The sequence below is a fragment of the Berghia stephanieae genome, chromosome 3 (genome assembly GCF_034508935.2).
Source record: "Berghia stephanieae isolate SIO BIC M18660-M18661 chromosome 3, UCSD_Bste_1.3, whole genome shotgun sequence".
In the NCBI taxonomy this organism is placed as follows: Eukaryota; Metazoa; Mollusca; class Gastropoda; order Nudibranchia; family Aeolidiidae; genus Berghia; species Berghia stephanieae.
This window is the reverse complement of record NC_088362.1, coordinates 12,079,587-12,089,839: the sequence shown is the minus strand read 5'-3', so window position 1 is coordinate 12,089,839 and position 10,253 is coordinate 12,079,587. Positions and strand designations below refer to the sequence as shown.

Here is a 10,253-nt window from a genome sequence, read left to right as displayed (position 1 = left end):
GCTAGATTGTCTGTGGAACAAACTGATTGAACAAGCTGGCATTGACAAGACAGTATGGATTTATTGATTACTGATGACTTGGTCGTGCACGCCATGAAGTATTTTGTGTTTACTTGAAAAAGGCCAAAGGCCGAAACGTCGTTTATTTTGTGTTGCTCATTCATGGGTCAGATTTACTCCCTTTATCTTAATCTCCATTTTATTGACTGATTTAGGCATCCCTATTTATTAGTATCTGTACAAACGATTAAAAAATTAATAAGAAATTTACAGATTGAATTATACAGTCGGAGTTGAATTTAATTAACTATACATAATTGTTTCTTAAATAAAAAGAAAAGTTGGTGCCCAACAACAACAACAACAAAAAACCACACAAATAAATAGCCATATTTATAATTCTGGTTTATAAACATTTATACGAATAGGATTCAATAGTCTGATGTTACGTCCACCCAGCCACGAGCAGCTTGGTTCTAAACAAAGAAACTCGGTACTTTTTATTCTTCATGCTAGCAAGAACTTTTTCACTTGTCATGTGATCAGAATGTATAAAAGTCAAAACATTATCCGATTTACAATGGTTTTCTCCTCTGGACACACTTTTATGCCCGTCTGAGAAGTATTTCATAAGGGCGTCGGCCATTGTTCCGATAGTTTAGAACCAGTTACTAAGTTACCAAGCGTCAATACGAGGGAAGTGACTTCACGACTATTGAAGCCTATTCTTGTAATGTGCTTCATCAACCTCACATAACGCCCGACTGTCGCAATGTGATACATATTATGTGATCTCAAAGTGGTATTATGTCGGGTGAAACATAGTAATCATAAACATAAATCTTTATCTTTTGTAAAGCGATTTGAGCACGTTCAGTGGATATTGCACTATTTTAAAGCTCAAGTTTTTTTGGTGTTTTTTTATTGTCCACAAAATGGAAAATTGTCAGTGGTTTACAATGCTCGAAAAAATAGCTAATTAGTATAAGGTCTATATTAATCTGTGAATCTTATGATAATATAATCACCACAACAAATTTACTTCACAATGCACAGCTTTTGCAGATTAACACAACAGGGAAAAATAATGTTTTTATTGCATGGAAGTTAAGACTTACTACAAATGTATACATATTCAAGTACTTTACTCACTATAACTACTCCATTCTCTCTCTCTCTCTCTCTCTCTCTCTCTCTCTCTCTCTCTATCACACACACACTTTATCACAAACACACACAAACACATACACAGCATTCCTCGATTTCATACTCTCTCGCCCTCTCTCTCTCTCTCTCTCTCTCTCTCTCTCTCTCCCTCTCTCTCTCTCTCTCTCTCTCTTTCTCTCTCTCTCTGAAAAATGTTTTTTAGTTAAAGGGACCAGTCGTATGAAATGTGTGTTCTGTCACGTAGATAGACTCTATTAATTCTCCTCCATAAATTTGTAGACTTAGTTTTTACAATCTAATTTTTGACGATAGAATCTTGGTTTGTCACCCAAGTAAACAGGACATAACACATTTTTGAGACGACTGGTGTCTAAATATAGATAGAAAGAAGTTGACGTCACTCAGGTCTTTGCTATTTATTGTCATCCATCTTTATGAGTAATTCTCACTAAACTGTATTAACCAGACTATATAAACGTTCAAGGTTACCCTTAGTTTTGTGTGTTCGTCCGTTATACTTTGGGATGGCAAAGTTGTGCGTTTCTTAGCCAAGCGCACATTATCTAGAGACAGTATGCGCTTGGCTAAAAGCTCACAACATTGCCATCCGGAAGTATAACGGACCAACACACAAAACTATAGATAGTTCAAAGATGACGTCACTCAGGTCTTTGTTATTATTTTTTGCCATCCACGTTTATGAGTAATGCTCACTGAACTGTATTAACCCGACTATAAACGTTCATGGATACACACCGTTTTGTGTGTTGGTCCGTTATACTTCCGGATGGCAATGTTATGAGCTTCTTAGCCAAGCGCATACTAACTTTATTAACGTTGAATGTGTATAGTCTGGTTAATATAGTTTAGTGAGAATTACTCATACACATGGATGGCAAAAACACGATAACGAGGACCAGAGTGACGTCATGTTCGTTCAATCTATAATTTATTGACGAAGCATGACAAGTGGTTACCTAAACGGGCACAATGTTCTATGCATGCCATCAACTCGCTCCGTATGTCCGTGTGTCCGTGTATATTATTATGGTAATGCTATGCTGGGCACTGGTGCCCTTGCCTTAATTGGCCCTATGTTTGATCAAGGGATCAGCTATAAAAGCACCCATATTAAATAGCCCTTGAAGAGCGGTAGGCGAAGGGGTGGCATTGTTGACTAAATGCACTTTAGGATTACCAGTGACATGATTGAAACACGGCCGGTTCATTATCTTAAACACATTCTGGGCCACCCCGGCCTTCGTCAGGACGGTGTGTTCCATGGGTATCTATCTATTTATCTATCTTTCTACTTATCTATCTATTCATCTACCTTTCAATCTCACTCCTCCTATCTCTTTCTATTTCTCTCTATGTCACTATCAATTTATCTCCCAGTCTCTCTTTATTTATTTCTCTCTCGCTTCCAAACACACACACACACACACACACACACACTCTCTCACATTCGAGCGTATGCGCGCATACACATATATTATATAGAAACTCTCTCTCTCTCCCTCTCTCTCTCTCTCTCTCTCTCTCTCTCTCTCTCTCTAATATATATATATATATATATATATATATATATGTGTGTGTGTGTGTGTGTGTGTGTGTGTGTGTGTTATATCCCTGTTCTTTAAACATGAAATGAAAATAGAACCATTTTCTTGTTCAGCCAAAATATAAAAAAGGGTAAGAGTGTGAAAGGATGTTGTATATTATGTGAATCTTCTAGTGTGAAAGGATGTTGTATATTATGTGAATCTTCGAGTGTGAAAGGATGTTGTATATTATGTGAATCGTCGAGTTTGAAAGGATGTTGTATATTATGTGAATCTTCGAGTGTGAAAGGATGTTGTATATTATGTGAATCTTCGAGTATGAAAGGATGTTGTGTATTATGTGAATCTTCGAGTGTGAAAGGTTGTTGTTTATTATGTGAATCTTCGAGTGTGAAAGGTTGTTGTATGTTATGTGAATCTTCGAGTATGAAAGGATGTTGTATATTATATGAATCTTCCAGTGTGAAAGGATGTTGTATATTATGTGAATCTTCGAGTGTGAAAGGATGTTGTATATTATGTGAATCTTCGAGTGTGAAGGATGTTGTGTATATGTGAATCTTCGAGTTGAAAGGTTGTTGTATATTATGTGAATCTTCGAGTGTGAAAGGATGTTGTGTATTATGTGAATCTTCGAGTGTGAAAGGATGTTGTATATTATGTGAATCGTCGGGTGTGAAAGGATGTTGTATATTATGTGAATCGTCGAGTGTGAAAGGATGTTGTATATTATGTGAATCTTCGAGTGTGAAAGGATGTTGTATATTATGTGAATCTTCGAGTCTGAAAGGATGTTGTATATTATGTGAATCTTCGAATGTGAAAGGATGTTGTATATTATGTGAATCTTCGAGTGTGAAAGGATGTTGTGTATTATGTGAATCTTCGAGTATGAAAGGTTGTTGTATATTATGTGAATCTTCGAGTGTGAAAGGATGTTGTGTATTATGTGAATCTTCGAGTGTGAAAGGATGTTGTATATTATGTGAATCATCGGGTGTGAAAGGATGTTGTATTTATGTGAATCGTTCGAGTGTGAAATGATGTTGTGTATTATGTGAATCTTCGAGTATGAAAGGATGTTGTATATTATGTGAATCTTCGAGTGTGAAAGGATGTTGTATATTATGTGAATCTTCGAGTGTGAAAGGATGTTGTATATTATGTGAATCTTCGAGTGTGAAAGGATGTTGTATATTATGTGAATCTTCGAGTGTGAAAGGTTGTTGCATATTATGTGAATCTTCGAGTGTGACAGGATGTTGAATATATGTGAATCTTCGAGTTAGAAAGCATGACCAAGTCGATTTATTTTTAGCTGGGTCTGTTTGATCTATCGGAAAATACTTTGATGTAGACAAGCGACAAAAGGGTAGTAAGCAATTGCTTTTGTCGGTTTTATGCTATAGAAACCTACCGGGACTTTGGCTCTATTGGACTAAATGGCTCCGAAGGACTCTTTTTTTAATGGATGAAAAAAAAAACAATAATAAAAACCTGAGTGACCTCAACTACTATGATTAGTTCTCATTGAATTATATAAATCAGACTTTTAACATTTCTTACTTTCGTGTGTTGTACGTTTTATCCGACTGGTGGATTGTGTGAGTATGTTACCTAATTGCATAGCATCAATTAACAGTGACTTTGGGTTTTTTTTTCTGTATGTTTTCATCTATCTGAGTATTTCTTCAAAATTTGATAATGTCATTTACTGTAGATACTGCATAGCATCCCAACTCCAAATATCCTAACACTGTGCGTGGGTAGGGCTGAGTGCAAGGTGAATTGCTTGTTATTAACAATGTTTTTGTTTTGATTGGTCGTAATAGAGCAATTGACTGGTTTGACCAAACAATCGAATTCATCGACACAATAGTAATTACCATGGTGTGTGTGTGTGGGGGGGGGGGGGTTGTGTGTGTGTCCGATTATGAGTGTTGTGTGTGTGTGTGTGTGTGTGTGTGTGTTCAGTCGTCCAGTGGAGGAGAGTGTGAGAGAATGTCGATTACCACTGTGTAATAGCTTCAGGCAACCAATTTGTATCGGTTCGTGGGCTGGAAGAATCGTCACGCCTCACTAAAACACTAGATAGAACCTTATGAGTCTTTTGCTAAATTCCCATGATACCCATTCCACCCCCCCCCCCCCCCCCACACACACACACACATGTAGACTGACATACACACATACACACATACAAAGACATATTTCTACGCCCATAATACACATTAATGGAACCAAAAATAAAGAATGAAGGTTTTATCTACCAAATGTTAGTTTTTATTTTAATGATTTCCAGAACACAGAACACATGTATATAATCTTTAACTTGTTTAAAATGAGTGTTAATCTGGCATATCAACCTTTAATTTGATATTAAAATGACTGATAAAACTCTTTTATTTTCCTTTTTATGATTAAAATGTTATAACTTATTTTTTCTTGATGCCCCAGTATTCCTATATAACCGCAATTCCATTACCTTTACAATTACGTTCACAATTAATCATAAGAGACAAACCGAGATAGTAAAACAGTTCACCTGCTTGCCATAGGCTAAGAATAAAAGGACACTTTTCAAAAGAGAAAATGGGTTTTTATTTTAACAATGTGAAAGGCGAACAATACACGAACAACAGACATGTTGATGCTACGGATTTAGGTACTATACTCACAGCATCCGCCAGGCGGATATAACGTACCAACACGTTAATCTATGTGTAACCTTGAACGTTTATAGTCTGATTGCTAGGATTTAGTGAGAACTAATAATTAAAGTGAATGTCCTAAAACAATAACAAAGAGCTAATTGGCGTCAATTTCGTTCCATCTACAAATTTATATAAACCTCACAATACATTTGCTCCCTCAAATCGGTACATACAATGACTATATTAACAATATACCATTTTATCATTGTATTGTAATTTTGTACATTTGCATATATATATATATATATATATATATATATATATATATATATATATATATATATATATATATATATATACATTATCGCCATAGATTCTCAACTTTGTGTTTATACATTTTTATGCATGCCACGCCTGTAAACGAATTTCCATTTTTTTTGGATGAATAAAGTATATATTATATTATTATTATTATTATTATTATTATTATTATTATTATTATTATTATTATTATTATTATTATTATTATTATTATATTATTATTATTATTATTATTATTATCAAATATATAATAATAATAATAATAATAATAATAATAATAATAATAATAATAATAATAATAAGCACGCTCGACAAAGTAACATTCATTCTATACATAGATACGTCGTTTTGTCATCCGTTCCACGGAGCATGGAGTAAATTAACGGTAAAAAATAATGACTGGAGCCAACAGCAGAACAGGTATTAGACCAAGACAAAGCACACTGGCATTGGAGATTGTGTTCTTTCTTTACAATCTATTTGCCCTCTGATAAACGTTTCACGACCATAGACAATGGAATATAAGATATACCTTAATGGCTACGATAAACTGGATTTCATTGATGTGTATGTGTGTGGTGTGTGAGTAAAAATGGATTTTGATTAATATCAATTATCAGTTTCCTTTCTTGGGACTGTGGTGAATTCGTTTTACATAATAAGGTATGTTGTTATTCCGTATGTAGATATTGGTGGAAAATTGGTTCGTTGTAACAATAATAATAATAATGTAATAATAATAATAATAATAATAATAATAATAATAATAATAATAATAATAATAATAATAATAATATAATAATATAATAATATTAATAATAATATAATAATAATAAAAATAATAATAATAATAATAATAATAATAATAATAATAATAATAATAAAATAATATAATAATAATTAATAATAATAATAATATATAATAATATAATAATAATAATAATAATAATAATATAATATAATAATAATAATAATATAATAATAATAATAATAATAATAATAATAATAATAATAAATAATAATAATAATAATAATAATAATAATAATAATAATAATAGTAATAATGTAATAATAATAATAATAATAATAATAATAATAATAATAATAATAATAATGATAATGATTATAATGATTAATAATAATAATAATAATAATAATAATAATAATAATAATAATAATAATATAATAATAATAATAATAATAATAATGTACTTTATTCATCCAAAAGGAAATTTTTGTACAGACGTATAAAATGCCGACAATGATACATACATAAACACAATATACGTAAACATAATGTGGTAAAGTAAAATGTGGTAATAGGTATAGTGTAATAATATTGTAAGCTGTGAGAATAATTACATAGTATAAATTTCAAGGGATATACAGATTATATAATTGTAAAGATATAAATATCTAGAAAAGTTATATAGATATCAACATATAAGAAAAAAGATTAGTAAAAAGCTAATAATTAGTTACAGTGGATGTCGCATATATATTTGTCTACATTTAGAAATTTAGATGACTTGTGCGGCTTTATGTTAATTCAACTCAATTCAAAGGTTTACATTTAGGCAATTGTCAATAGACGGAACGAGTTTGACGTCACTCAGCTCTTTGTTATTGTTTTTTAACCAGCCATTTTTATGAGTACAGATTCCCCTGTGTGTGTGATACTCCACTTGGGGATTTAGTGAGGCTATGTGGTCTTGTACTTGTAGCGTGACGCTCGGATCGGACGGTCCTGGGTTCGAGCCTTTGCTGGGCGCATAGTTGAGTCCTTGGAAAAAGCTCTTTACGCACATCATCTGACCTTATCTAGGTGCAAAATGTGTACCCCTCCGTTATCAGCGATGTCTCTGTCGGAAAAAGGCTATGTGGGCTTGTGGTATGACACTCGCTTTCGGATCGGAAGGTCCTGGGTTCGAGCCTCGCTCGGCGCATAGTTGAGTCCTTGGAAAAGACTCTTTACTCACATTCTCTCACCGTACTCAGGTGTAAAATGAGTACCTGGCCGTTAACAGCGTTGTCTTTGTCCGAAAAATTGTAATATCGCCTAACAGGCGTCATGTCTCGTCCTACATGTTAAATGTTGCTGTTGACCAGGGACCCCTTGTAAAGCGCATTGAGCACGTTAAGTGGATATTGCGCTATATAAATGCTCAATTTTAATTAATTTTTTTTTAAAAGAAATTGTAATATTGCCTCATAACGTCATGTCTCGTCCTATATGTTACTATTATTAGATGATTCAAAGCAAGCGCAAAAATACATGTCACAACGTTTTATCCACTGAGTTTGTTACATGAGTATTGGTTTCATTTTGTTTAAAGCCGTAATAGATATTCATTTTTAGTTCAAAACGTTTTAACAATCATAATGTATACCATGAGCTATCTCAGTACCACCCCCTTCTCCTTCTTTCCAGGGTAAGTCAATGAATTCCATACGGATCAACTGACCGTATATAATCCTAATGGACACGTTTATTGTCTAGAGGGGGATATCCTACCGTTATATTGATGTTAGAGAAACTTATGACAATTCCTGTTCAATGAAGTCTATCCGTTGTCGAGTTGTCACTATACATGAAAATGAATAAACTGTTTAATCAGCCGCTGACTTAGTTTTGTTATTATGTCAGTACAATAAAAAGGAAAATATAGTGTGTATAAAAATGGGTCTTAGTAACAATGGCTTTGAGGGTCCCGATGGCTGAGTTGGTAGAGCATTCGCTTCACACGCGAAGGGATCAAGATCGATCCAGGATGCAGTCGAGATTTTTTTTTCTGCTCCCCATGTCCACCCAGCAGTGGATGGGTCATTGATTGAGTCTGTTAGTTTGGAGGAAAGTACGTTGCGATAGACTAGCGTCCTTTCCAAGAGATAGTAAATAATTTCTATTGTCAGTTCCTCGGAATATACTATAGAAACAGGGATAAACTTTGGCTGCATAGGCCTAATGGCTCTGAAGGACTACCAACACGGGATTTTAGAGTAACATGATAAACAAAAGTGACCCATTCCCTCAAACGGTATTATGTCGGAGAAAGCTTGAAGCTAAAAATGATTTTAAAGTTAAGTAAAGTGACAAGAAAGTTTATGTCAAATTGTTAATTTTCCTTAAAAAAAAAAAACAACAACACAGAACATACCAAAATCTCAATGTTAAGCACCTCTTTGAGGCGATTGGACACAAATAATATATAAGTTTATTTGAATACTGATCAATGCTTTGTTTAGTTTATCCTTATTGATGCTATGCGTTCAGTTAAAAATCTCAAAACAATGCCAGTTGGATATAACGAATCAACACACCATACTTTGTTTAACCATAAACGTGTGTACTTTGATTAATACTATTTAGTGAGAACTACTCATAGAAATGACTGGCTAAAAACGATAACAAATAGCTGAGTGGCGTCAATTCCGTGCCTTCGATAACGCAAATAACAAATGTGACCAAATTTGACAAAACAGTATTGTGTGGGACAGTATTTGATATCTAATATTTAATTTTAAAATCAATTTATAAAATTTGAATAAATATATTATGCGTGTCTAAATTGAGGAGGCGAGAGAGAGAGAGAGAGAGAGAGAGAGAGAGAGAGAGAGAGAGAGGAGGGGCGTCACGATAGCTCAATTAGCAGAGCACTCACTTCACAAGCAGTGGGACCAATATCCATCCTCCCTGAAGTCCAGATTTATTTCTATTATTTTTCAAATATTCATTAAACATTCAAATAACGCTACACTACTTAAATATGACATAAAATAAAACAGATAAAGCCCAAAGTGAGTATTATTGAATAAAATCAAATCGATTAACCAACATTAGCATGTTCGCCAACATACCCAAGCTTCAAATTTGATTGTGGGGAAACATGAGGAAATACTAGGAATTTCAAATATTTACAGAAAATTAAAATATACAGTTACAGACATTTGAACATATAAAAATTGAAGCTTGTTATCAGTTCTAACCAAAATATTATAGTAACATTTTTATTTGGTGGAACGCTAATTGTTAGAATTTCCATGAAATATGATGGCTTTTACGACAGAACATGAATTACACCAAACAATACTCTTAGATCCGACTCAAATTTTGACACAAAACAAAACAAAGGACGGGTTTTTATTTGTGTGATATCTAGACTACACCTTACGCAGCAAAAATAAATAATTAGAAGATTTTTTCTTGGATTTCATTTTTTTTAAAAATATTCTCAGAGCGTAACTCTCGCAAGCACAATTAAAAGTTATACCAAAAGGAATATCTTTCTTTCGCCGTTATATTGACACAACTTGTAAATAAATCCGATCCTTGGCGTAGTTTATCTTCCGTTGACAGATCACATTGAAAGATTAGGGAGAAATCACTGATGATAGATTTAGATCTGTAAAAGTGTTTATGACTGACAAAGAAAGAAAGAAAAATACATGAATAACTCATCCCAAAAAATCAGTCCACTTCGACGGGGATCGAACCTCAGATATCTAGATTACCGGTCAGATGTGCTCCCATTACAATGTATATATA

The 10,253-nt window shown here is 33.3% G+C and overlaps 1 protein-coding gene across 1 annotated transcript in view; it reads left to right on the top strand.

Annotated features, from left to right (window-relative positions):
- The first annotated feature begins 6,135 nt into the window (after positions 1 to 6,135).
- Positions 6,136 to 10,253, top strand: part of LOC144967149 (kinesin-like protein KIF12) — a 145,191-nt gene continuing 141,073 nt past the window's right edge. Inside the window, exon 1 of the mRNA XM_078904022.1 lies at positions 6,136 to 6,370. The gene's annotated coding sequence lies outside the window, so the exon portion shown is untranslated. The remainder of the gene's footprint in view (positions 6,371 to 10,253) is intronic.